We start from the raw sequence: 13431 nt of genomic DNA, 5'->3' as shown, positions 1-13431 counted from the left end.
ATATTGGGAACTATTCACTAACTAGAAAAGGGGTTCCTGCTGAACCCCTGTGTGGGTTCGCTGAAATCACGCACAAAAGTTATGTCAAATGCATTGACTGTCTACACTTTCTGTGTGCATATCTCTGTGTGTCCCCCAGCATAGCTTGTCAAAACATTGTGCTGTTCACTTTTCTGGCTTAGTCTACATACCTGACCAACTTGCCTCCTTTTGAATGCATGTGATCAAAACATCTATCTCTTGTCATTGTTTAACCACAGAAACCGGTGCATTCATCTGAATTTAATGGTTCAACTCACAAATCAGTCCCAGCTAAAACTGCCGATTACACTTTCTGAGCGCAAGCAAGCATCATCGCTCTCACCTTCAGTGTATCTTGTGCACGGCATACAAAGACTCTCTTCCTTTATGAGAAGTTTGACTCTGTCAGGGGATGGCTTTGACTCCACCTTCATAAAAACAATTATTTTACAATTAGGTTCACCTGTAAAATGACATGGCGAAAAAGACAAATAAAAGGCAATATAACACCGCCATCGACATAATGCTACATTGCTACTACATTAAATGTAAAAATGACGTGTGACCAAAAACTCAACAAACACAACAAAGATAATAGATAATAGGCTAAATGGTAATCTTACAACTAGCTATACAATTCAATAACACAACAACCTTGTTGCTCAATCTTCCTCCTTTTGGGTTCTATACAGGACTGCTCAATCTCCCCATGCTGGTTCATCTGTAATGATGAATGGCTTGGTATTAAAAAGCTAAGATGCTTCCAATAGCCCTGAGCTGAACAGCCCTGAACATAGCACATCAACTATCTGGAAACATTTCAGCACACACAGTCTGGTGATTTAATAGCATGCCTTGCATGCTTGATTGAACTATTTAAAAGATCTCTAAAACAATCGTAACTTTTGTTACAAGACTTACTTAAAGTTATATTCTAATAGTGACCTATACTATAGTGCTTGTTCGGTAACAGGGCCAGGAGTCTCCACAACTCTTAAATAACATAACATTTAGTTCCAGGTGGGTACACAATGTAATTAAACCAGGCAATAGAACCATTCATCACCAACAATTTGATCAATTGTCCCAGTTACCAATATTTTCTGTTAATTTCTCTGTTTCATCACTTCCATTGTGCTTGTTTATCCTGTATCCTGCATAAGTTCGGTCTCCTGATTGATGTTTGATACAGAGCGGGGTAACACAGAGATCCCAGTTAATGGACAAACATTCTATCGCATCTACTATAGAGCTACTTAACACATAAGTGGACATTTAAAACATATCCCTGCACCCTTTAAATACATCAGTGCCAGTTTACACACATTAAATCCCTGGTTTCAGGGATTGGAACTCTACCTAATCAGTTAGAAGACACAGGTTTATTCATGTTGTTATGTAGAAAGGTTTGGAGGATGTTTGTCCCATTGTTAAAGGACATGTGAGAATTGGTTAGGGTGTGTAACCCTATTGCTGAATGGAGGGACGGGGGGCGCTTTATCTCGCACTCACGTTTCTATTTCCTTCTGCCAGACTGTATGCCGGGAGCATTTGACCAAATCGCGGAGGCAACAGTCTGGCCACGCGAGACTAGGCAGAGACAGACGTGTGTGTGCTCTGAACAGCGAACACCCAGCCATCCACGCACCCAAAGATTAAACAGCCTTTCTCCTAAGCATGAGCAAAGATGGATTTCATTGCAACCCCCTAAAGGATCTATAATGCGATTTCTGGGGTTGTTGCATCGAGACCAGTTTAGCCCGAACGCGACGCGCTCCGACGCAGTCACCAAGCCTAATCATCATCCGTGCAACTCCGCTATACATTGAGCCTGTTCGTCAACAAACTGCGCAACATTTTCTCCGATTGGGTTGGATTTTCCAAGTGTTAGCCTAGGTGTTAATGCGGCCACGCATCCACACGTTTTCAATGGATAAAAGCGCATTTAAAACATTTCCTACGCTGTTTTAGCTGGTTAAAGCCAAGGTACAGTATGTTCGATGGTTCGAACGTTCGGTTTTTATTCAATTGAACGAACCATCTAAGGTTCGATGGTCCGTTCGGAAAATCCCCCCGAAGTTCGAATCCCTAAAACAGGGCTAGATTACAGCCCTAACACACAAACACACACACACACACACACACACACACACACACACACACACACACACACACACACACACACACACACACACTCTAACACACACAATTCAATTCAAAGGAGCTTTATTCAATGAAGGGTCAATGAAGTGGTTAATGACTTGGTCATCATCATCAGGCTTCAAGTAGACATTGACCCATGTCTTTTTGGAGATTCCAACAGCCAGCATGAGACAAATTGTGTAGGCCAAGGAACCCTTGTCATTTGTGACATCCAATAACTTGAACTTGCTTGAATATATCTATTTCCATCGGAGGAGGACATCGGTGTCGGGTGACCAAACACATATGTCATGTCTTGCAAAGCACCATAAGCTGCAGGGGCAAGGACTTGATGAGGAATCAGGGTATCAGCCTCTTCATGTGTGTGCACTTCCACAAAATCATGTCCCTTGATGAAGGTATCGTATTATGATGCCTACTTTGTCATACCTGACAAATTGCCCCAAGCTTCGATCAATCGAAGAAAATCAGGTGTCTTGCCCTCCCTGCTCCAAAGGCAGTACTTGAGCCCATCAAATTTGGCTGCAAAGCAGGTTGCACTCCTCCCTGCAAATGCTAAGGTGGAGACTGTCAACACAATTAGGGAGGACATGTACAGTATTGTAGTGAATCTCTTTGGGCATAATTGACCATGGGCTCTTTAAGAGGATAGGGTGAGGGTTTTGGGGTGACAATAACAGAGAGGTGTGTGTGTGTGTGTGTGTGTGTGTGTGTGTGTGTGTGTGTGTGTGTGTGTGTGTGTGTGTGTGTGTGTGTGTGTGTGTGTGTGTGTGTGTATGGACATAAAGGGGATTTGGTTCCCCTGACATCACAGTGAGCGGGATGTCAAAGTGTGAGAGTCAATCAACAAAAAAGCGTTACCCGTCCAGACAGACAGATAGACGGTCAAGATGTGACGGTTCTGATAGTAAACTGCAACCTATGATCGCAAACTGCGACCTATGGTCGCAATAATCCCAGGATACATAAAAACATTCACAATTTCAGTTTCAAATGTGAAAAGAAAAAAGATCCCATCAAGATTTGGTGGGCCCCCTGTAGTAACTCTGAGGACCCAGCAGGGGTCCCGGATCCCCTGTGGAAGACCCCTGGTATTTGCTACTACTCATTTTTGTTTTCAGAGCCCAGCTACAACAACTTTTATGCTTCAATTATGATCTAATTTAACATTGTTCTGGAGCAGGAGCAGAGTGATTACTGAGATAGGCTCAGGGGTCTGTCTATGGGGTCCCAGGTGAGGAAAGACCCCAACCAAAGGTCATAAAGGTTATTCTGGCTGCTTTAAAAGGCTAATAAATGAACTCAGGATGTTTTAAAACCTACAAAACAACTCCAATATTATGAAAATCGGGGGTGGGGGTCCAGAACATTTTACATCCATCATTCATTCATTCAATTCCTTGACCCAGAAAACATAGGATTGGCATGTTTAATTACGTTTCTAGGTTGTCTAGAAGCCAAGATAGCACAAATTATGTATTTTATGTCGGCCATTTTGAACGTCCAAAATGGCGGCTTTGCAGGTGTCTGTGCAAATGATTTTTGGATTCACCATGCTCTGAAGATTCCAAAAATGTATAGTTTTACAAATCTGAGCATTAGCGTTAGCTTGTAGCACAACAAAACCTTTGTCTCTGAACCTCGTGCAGAAATTCCTCTTGTTTTGCAAACTTGCAGCTTTATCCTCCTCTCAGACTGTCGTGCAAACACTCACAGGACACAAAACTACACGCTGGTTTGTGCACAGCAAACACATTAAAATAATACAGACCCTTTCTGAATCTCTGTTCTCTCGTGGTCCGTCCCTCTCTGCTCCTGTGCTCAGAGTTTTTTTTAAGTGAAATGTCCCTTTAACCCCATAAACGCTGCTACAGAACTAGCTCTGGTCCAGCTGCACTGCTGACAGGCTGGCTCAACTTTAAGTAAAAAAAAAAATCTAATTTATAGCCTATAACAGCCTTTTGAAAATAGCTGATCTACATGCTCACAATAATGCATCGCATTGCAACACATTGTGAGCTTGTAGAACGGCTATTTTCAAATGGCAGAAATGTATTTACAGCTGAAGTGCATGTTTTGTAATAATAATCCAAATACAAGTAACTTCAGACACACACACACACACACACACACACACACACACACGGCCACTCTACAAGCTATAGATGTAAAATGTAATGCTTGATAGGAAATACTACAATTCCTTGCAAAAAATAACAATATAATACAATGAATAATGGTATCCTGATTCCAAACTTTTATTTTCAAAAGAATACTTTCCTTACTTTCACTTACTACGCAATAAACACATTGCAAAAGTGTACACATTTATTTGGTTTGTTACATCATAAAAAGTGGAAAACATTGACATTGTTATCTTGTCAGTTTAAATCATATAAGAAAGGAAGCACTGCCTGGGTTCATTTACAATACAGTGATCCCTGTTGACATCAATATGACATCAAGGCTTTAAAGTAATATAATATCTGGGACTATTCACTAACTAGAAAAACAGTTCCTGCAGAAACTGTGTGGTCTTGCTGTAAACACGCACAAAGTATATTATATAGGCTACAGTAGAAAATGTACACATCCCTCCTCAGACAGACTTTCAATTCAGCTCAATCCCAAGCAGTAATATAAATGGTAAGACAGAATGTATTTCCCACAGGAATCCACTGGGAAACAGTTTTTAGACGAATCTCAGTAAAAAACTAACTGTTTAAAGCTGAAAAAGTTGAAGTTTTAACAAGTTTAATTTAGGTGAAAGTTTAAACAAAGTATACAGCCAGGACTTTCCCCCTGTATGAATCTGCATGTGCATCTTCAGGAGTTGTACAATGACTAAAGCTGCTGCCACACACACAGTACAGCTAAAGGGCTTTATTTTCTCCTGTATGAATCCTCATGTGCTGTTTCAGAGCACTATTACAATTAAAGCTGTTGCCACACATTTCACAGCTATAGGGCTTTTCCAGAGTATGAATCCTCAAATGTCTCTTCAGACTGCCCTTGGTACTAAAGCTGCTGTCACACACTGTGCAGCTAAAGGGTTTTTCCCCTGTATGAATTAACATGTGTTTCTTCAGATTACTGGCTAGACTAAAGCTGTTACCACAAAGTGTACAGCAAAATGGCTTTTCCCCTGTATGAATCCGCATGTGCTGCTTCAGAGTACTATTACAACTAAAGCTGTTGCCACAAATTTCACAGCTATATGGCCTTTCCCCTGTATGAACCCTCATGTGCTTCTTCAGAGCACTATTACACCTAAAGCTGTTGCCACAAATTTCACAGCTATAGAGATTTTCCCCTGTATGAATCCTCATGTGCTGCTTCAGAGTACTTTTACAATTAAAGCTTTTGCCACAAATTTCACAGCTATAGGGTTTTTCCCCTGTATGAATCCTCATGTGCGATTTCAGATGACCACTACAATTAAAGCTGTTACCACAAACAGTACAGCTGTATGGTTTTATACCTGTATGAATCCTCATGTGCTGCTTCAGATATGCATTACAACTAAAGCTGCTGCCACACACTGTACAGCAAAATGGTTTGTCCCCTGTATGAATCCTCATGTGCTTCTTCAGAGAACTATTACAACTAAAGCTGTTGCCACAAATTTCACAGCTATAGGGTTTTTCCCCTGTATGAACCCTCATGTGTGATTTCAGATGACCACTACAATTAAATCTGTTGTCACAAACAGTACAGCTGTATGTTTTTTCCCCTGTATGAATCCTCATGTGCGATTTCAGATTACTATTACAATTAAAGCTGCTGCCACACACTGTGCAGCTAAAGGGTTTTTCCCCTGTATGAATTAGCATGTGTTTCTTCAGATGACTCGATGTTTTAAAGCTGTTGCCACAAAGTGTACAGCTGAAGGGTTTTTCCCCTGTATGAATCCTCATGTGCTGCATCAGGGCACCCTTACCACTAAAGCTGCTGTCACAAAATGTGCAGCTAAAGGGCTTTTCCCCTGTATGAATTAGCTTGTGTAGCTTCAGATAACCCTTTGTAGCAAAGCTTTTACCACAAAGTGTACAGCTGAAGGGTTTGTCTCCTGTATGAATCCTTGTGTGCTGCTTCAGAGTACCATCTGGACCAGCTTGCATTTGTTTGTGTGTGTAGGAGGTGCTGGCTGGAGGGTCTGTTTCTCTGTTTTCATCAGTTGAACTTTTCACTGTTACTAATGTCAACATTGTCCCACCAGCCTCTAATGGGACGTCCTCTTGTGTTTGGAACAGCTTGTCCTGTTCCTCTTTGATCTGTGGAGGTTCTGGATCCTTCTTGATCGGTCTGGAACCCTGCTCCTTCTGTTCTGGTGAAGACTCTTCTTTACAAAGAGGGACACAATAAAATCATAGTTCAGTCAGGACACTCATAACCAGTTTTATTCCAACAAGTTTAAACATTTGTATTTGGAAATGTGGTAGTGATCCAGCAATGTTTCATAACAAAAGAAGCATGGCATGTCACAAAAACACATGTTTGATCAAAGAAATCTGTGCATTCATCTGAATTCAATGGTTCAGCTCAGAAATCAGTCCCGGCAACAACTGCTGATTGCACTTTCTTTTTTTTTTAAGATTGCACTTTCTTTTTTTGATTGCACTTTCTGAGCACAAGCAAGCATCAGGATCATCATCCCTCTCACCTTTAGTGTATCTTGTGCACGGCATACAAAGACTCTCTTCCTTTATGAGTAGTTTCACATCTCTGTCAGGTGATGGCTTTGAGGACACTGCCATAACATCTGGTTTTAACTCCACCTACATAAAAAAACAGTTGGTGTATTTAATTGTTTTGCAATTATTCCATAAATACATGTAGAACAGTCTCATGTTAGAGGGTGCAGATTTCTGTTGATCTTCTAGACTTGGTTTAATTCTAACATTATTAGAGTGTGTTGTTTTGCTAGGGTGATACAGTGTTGTTTTGCTAGGGTTCAATGTAGTGTAATAAGACCTCAACCAAAAGATATAATTTGTAATCAAATTACCATTTTACTTTGTGGAACAGCTGTGTATTCCACAGGGTTAGAAATATCCAATGGAACTGTTTCATCCTTCACGTCCAACAGTCCACTGTTAAACCTTAGACGTGACAGAGGGACGAAACAGGCCTTCAACACTACCGCTGTTACGTTCATCTGTAAAATCACATGCAGAAAAGACACTTCATGAATATGTGAATTGTGGAAAAAAAGGCAATATAAAACAAAAGATGATCATTAACAAGGTTTAATAGTTATCCATTAAAATGGGGGAGGGTTGGAACATGCCACCAACATAGGCTACTAGATTAAATATAAAAACAATTTGTGACCAAAAACTCAACAAACACAAAAAAGATGACAGATAACACATTTTAATAGCTATAAAATGCAATAACACAAACAACAAACCTGGTGCTCAATCTTCCTCCTTTTGGGTTCTCTACAGGACTGCTCAACCTCCCCATTTTGGTTCATCTGTAATGATGAATGGCTTGGTATTAAAAACAAGGTGGAGAAAGTAGAGGCTGTGCTAATCTAGGGCCCTATTTTTGTCCATGTCTTACCCCTTATCCTTAAACCATTTTTACTATTTTCAATAGTAAAAGTGGTATAAGGCATGAACGAAAATGTAGCTCCTAATTTCTAATAAAGAGTCTTCTTCAAGGTTAGTAGTTTGTATCAAACAATACCGATTTCCACACAATTACTGGGTGCAACCTCTTACCTTCTTGTTCAGTTGTTCCTCAAAGTCAAGTCCTTGGAAATGGCTCTCTGTCTTGTCTCTGAATTTGCTGAAAGCACAAACAACATAGACTACAACGTTACATGGTGCAGTACTTATATGCTACCTGAGGAGGGGCTTTTCCACGCTTTTAATTCAACCAATCAGAGCAGAGCAAATGAAGTGGGGGGAGCTAAGATGTTTCCAATAACCCTGAGCTGTCATGGACATTAACATAACACATCAACAGTCAGGTGATTTAATAGCATGTCTTTATGCTTGCTTGCACTATTTTAAATTGTGTTTTTTATGTCTAAAAGAATCTTAAAGGGGAAAACCACTCATTTACCTAGAGGAGTTTTGTGGAAATACAAAAAAGTCCCCCCCTTCTGTGTTGCCTAGAATTGGAGGACTGATTTTGGGGTTTGTATTGCAAAGTACACCGGTGTGAGGTCATCACGGTTACTATTGGAATATAGAGCTACTTAACACATAAGTGGACATTTAAAACCTATCCCTTACGCACCCTTCTTTACAACAAGGGTTTATATTTTAGATTGTAATTAGAGAAAAGTAAGATAAGGGTTAAAATAGTTTCGTTTACTGCTTTCTATCGGTTTAGCAATTTTAATGATTTTGATTTCAGTGGTTGGGGGCTAAATATATAGTTTTAGACACAATAAGCCCATTCCCAAGATGCAGGTGTGACTTATGGGGACTAGTAGGCCTACTGTAAATAATATTGATGCCTTATTTTGTCTAAAAATACATATTTAGCCACTGTACACGGGTGGGTGACGTGACGTAACGTTTTCGCTGTCCTCGGTGTCAAACATGTATAAATAAAAAATATATTTGTCAAAAACCTTCTGAATATTGTGCAGGACATTAAGCTTTATGTGAACTTACTCAAGATTAAAACATTTCATTCCTCATTTCTTCAGAATCTTCAACCAAACATGGCAAAACTCATATGGTGTGACTGTCCTGACCTTGTTTCTCAAAGTGGGAACTTGAATAAAACTAAGAAAAAGAATTGCTAAAAATCATTTGAAAATGAATTTAGGCTAAAAAAAAAATGTCTATTTTGAGCCTATATCTTTTCAAAGTCAAAGCATAATGTTTTCAGTCATTTCTGATCAAAAACATTTTGTCCCCCAACCCAAAATCATTTGGTGTGACACTAGTTTGGAAAAATTAAACAGGCAATTATTTGGACACCTATTGGCTAGAGAGGTCCTTCTTCTGTAAGGCTATTCAGCACTCCCAGCACAACTGCAAGACAGGTGTCTGAGGTGAGTTATGATTTTAACATTTTCATGAAATGCCATCTTGTTGAAACGTTGACAAACTCACCATTCTGGATGTCTTTTGGTGTGACACCTTTTCTTTAAAAAAAGCTTAAGTTATTTGAAGTTTTGGTCATATTTCCATGTAGATCTAGGCTGCTTTGTTATAGCTAGCATGCTGTTAGCATGCTAATGTGTACATAGTAGCCTCAAGGTAAACCTAAATGGAGAAAACAGTAATATGGTGTGACACTTAATCATATGGTGTGACACGTCTGCTTGTCACACCATATGACTTGACTGTCACACCATATGATTTATACTGTATTTAACTACAGATATAACAACAAATAACAAAGTTCCATGTTTCTTTTGTACATTTAAACATTTGTTTTAAACATTTTTACATAAAATGTAATTTAGCTTCATTCAGTGATACTTCAAATTCATCAGACAGAGCAGAAACCCCTTCACAGAAACCTTAACATATTGTTTCAATCTAAACAATATTTTCTCTTTGTCTTAAACTATACATTGCATTTTCTTTTGTCAGCTGGAAAATGACAAGTGCTGAGAGAACGAGAACGTACAGGGAGAAACTAAACAATGACCCAGCAAGGAGAGAGGAGCCAAAGGGGCGAGACTGCATTTTCTACGAAGAGCAGGAGGTTGTCTGTGGCATAGCAGAACCGCAACAAGGCAGCCGGTTTGCTACCCTCACCAAATACGACTGGCTGATGTACAATACAGTCTAAATGTATAATCTAATCTGATCTAATACTTTTGTACTTTCACTCACTGGACTGGACAGTGGACAGTGTTAAGGTAGGACCCGAGACAAAACTAGCGAAAATAGCTGATCTACAAGCTCTCAACACGTTGTGCTGCGAGAGCTTGTAGATCAGCTATTTTCGGAGTTGCGCAACCCAGCACTCTTTAGCTAGTGGAGATGTGGTGTAATGTCATGATTCCTAATTACATTTGTTCAACACAAAATGCTGTGTTCAAGTTCAGGAGACTTCGGAAAAAAGCAATTTACCTGAATGCTGAGTTCTGTTTCCACTAATTGGTGTTAATAAAATGTTGCCTTCAATGCCTTGGCTCCAAGTGTGGCTATGCGCCTTATTGTCCCTTTAGGATCCTTCTGCCGTGGGCCGGCAGAAGACTTAGGTGTGCGTAGCATTCCTGTGCACATCCTCATCATCCATCTACTACTACAATTCTTTCTTATCCCATGTTAAAGCCCTACAATAATATCCTGTTCAGAAATATTAAGGCCATGTTATCCTGGGTAATTGTTTAATCAATCAGTAGTTCAGTTCAGTACTCACTAATAGGTAGGTTAAAACACAGTTTGCTTTGACACATGAAGATATGATCATACGGTGTGACACTAAATCATTTGGTGTGACATTCCAAATAGTGAGAAATCATACCTTTATTAATGATTAAACCAAAAAAATGTTTATGGATTACATAGAGAATATTATCAGGAAGAGTCACAAATATTTGTGTAATTTTAGAGAAAGTTTTGACAGAATACATTTAAAATATGTTGTAAGATCATGAACATGGGCCTCACACAGAGTGTCGATTATGAAAAAAATATACAGATATAATTAATTTTCAAAAAACTATAGTGGATCACTGGTTAGTTATGATAAAGGACTTTGATAAAGTGAGTAACTTAAGAAAGATGTACTCCATTTTCATTTTATGAACAATTATTTTCATGTCACACCATATGACGATTTTAGGCACAAGTACAACAAACTGCTGAATAAAGTCTGATTCCAATAAAATATGTAAAAACAAAATGTATTTCCATAAGGTTGAGAGTGAGTAGAACAAAAGTAAATAACTTTTATGCCTGCAATTTAAAGTTTTTTTAAAAACACATTTTTTGGGGCGTCACGTCACTGACCCACACATGCCCCCAACCACCGAAATCGACATCACTAAAATGGCTAAAACGACAGAAGGTAGTAAAAAAACACTCATCGTTTCTTTTATCTAATTACTAAAATATACCAAAGTTGCCCTTTAAATACATCAGTGCTAGTTTACACAAAAAAAGGTTTGAAACTGTATCAGTCTCAGATTGAAGACACAGGTTTCTGCATGTTGTAATGTAATGTAATGTAACTGGAGGAAGCTTGTCTCATTGTTAAAGGACAGGTGAGAATTGGTTAGGGTGTGTACACCTATTGCTGGAGGGACAACTAATTTGCATGTAGGTCTATTCCTTTTAGTATGATAAGTAGTGGGTATAGTATAGCCCCCAACAGTAGGCTATTGTGTGAATGCTGTGGGAGGATTGGAAATCATTTGTATTCAAATTGTTTCTACTGAAAAACACTTAGTCTTCTGCAAAAAAAACATCTGAAAGGTGACACCTAACGTCAGAGGAAGTGTGTAGCGGTCACCTCTGTGGTCTGTTTTGAGAGGAGGGCTTTTGAGTTCTTTTAAATCTATTCAACTTAACTCTGATTAATTTAGAAGTTTTAGAAGAAGGAAAAAAAGTTATCAATTATTTAGTAATGATTTGTGCAATGATTGTGCAAAATACAAAAATAGAATAGCCTAATGAATATGTAAATAACAATTAGGTTCAAAACCTTGAATGTGAAAATACCCCTCTTTCTTCAGGCATAATATCACAACAATTGTAAGTCACTTAGAAGCCCATTCAGGTTGGGTATAATTTTTGGACACACACACACACACACACACACACACACACACACACACACACACACACACACACACACACACACACACACACACACACTCTACAAGCTCATAATGGTGGAAAGATCTAAAATGTAATGTATGCTTGATGGCGATACTGAACAATTCCTTGCAAAAAATAGCAACACCAACAATAATACAATGAATAATGGTATCCTGATTCCAAACTTTTATTTTCAAAAGAATGTACACAAGAACACTTCCCTTACGTTCACTTACTACACACTAAAACATTGCAAAAGTGTAAACCTTTCTTTGGTTTGTTACATCATAAAAAGTGGAAAACATTGTTATCTTGTCAGTTTAAATCATAAAAGAAATGAAGCACTGCCTGGGTAATACTTTCCTTACTTTCACATACTACGCAATAAAGACATTGCAAAAGTGTAGGCCTACACATTTATTTGGTTTATTGTTACATCATAAAAAGTGGAAAACATTGACATTGTTATCTTGTCAGTTTAAAACATATAAGAAAGGAAGCACTGCCTGGGTTCATTTACAATACAGTGATCCCTGTTGGCATCAATATGACATCAAGGCTTTAAAGTACTACAATATTCCTGCAGAACTGGGCTCGCACAAAATATATTATGTACAGTAGAAAATGTACACATCCCTCCTCAGACAGATTTTCAATACAGCTCAATCCCAAGCAGTAATATAAATGGCAAGACAGAATGCATTTCCCACTTGAATCCACTGGGAAACAGTTTTTAGAAGAATCTCAAAAAAGTATTACATTTTATAAAGAGAAAAGTACAAAAAATAATAACTGCGTAAAGCTGAAAAAGTTGAAGTTTGACCAAGTTTAATTTAAGCGAAAGCTTAAACAAAGTATACAGCCAGGACTTTCCCCCCTGTATGAATCTGCATACGCAGCTTCAGGAGTTGTAAAATGACTAAAGCTGCCACACACTCACAGTACAGCTAAAGGGCTTTATTTTCCCCTGTATGAATCCTCATGTGCGGCTTTACTTTACTTTACTTTATTTGTTTATTTAGACGGGACAATGCATATTAATGAACACTACATGAATGCAATGTAAATAAGCCGGAATTAGCAAGAATGCTAAATTTCATCCGTAGTCCCCACATGAAGACAAAACAATACATACCAACAAACAGTAACCCTACATTAGGAGAGGGCGCCTAAGAACATACATACAAATACTATTTTTCCTGAACCAAGAAAAAAAAAAAAAAACAACACATATTACTAACAGTACCCTACATTAAAAAAGGATAGTTAAAAATATACGTACATGGCATGAGCTGTACTCTTAGAACTATACATGGTCACAGGTTTGATTGTCAACTAACCATTTTTTTAGATTGAACTTGAAGGATGGAAATGACAAACAGTCTCTTATTGTTAGAGGTAGGTCATTCCAGATTGAACATCCCTGCATTGAAAGGGTGTTTTTTCCAAAAGCGGTTACCCGGTACGGTACTTCGCAATCCCCTCTAGTGATTGCTCT

This window comes from Nannobrachium achirus (assembly GCF_963921795.1).
Source record: "Nannobrachium achirus genome assembly, chromosome: 14".
Classification (NCBI taxonomy): Eukaryota; Metazoa; Chordata; class Actinopteri; order Myctophiformes; family Myctophidae; genus Nannobrachium; species Nannobrachium achirus.
Note: the sequence above shows the minus strand (reverse complement) of the source record.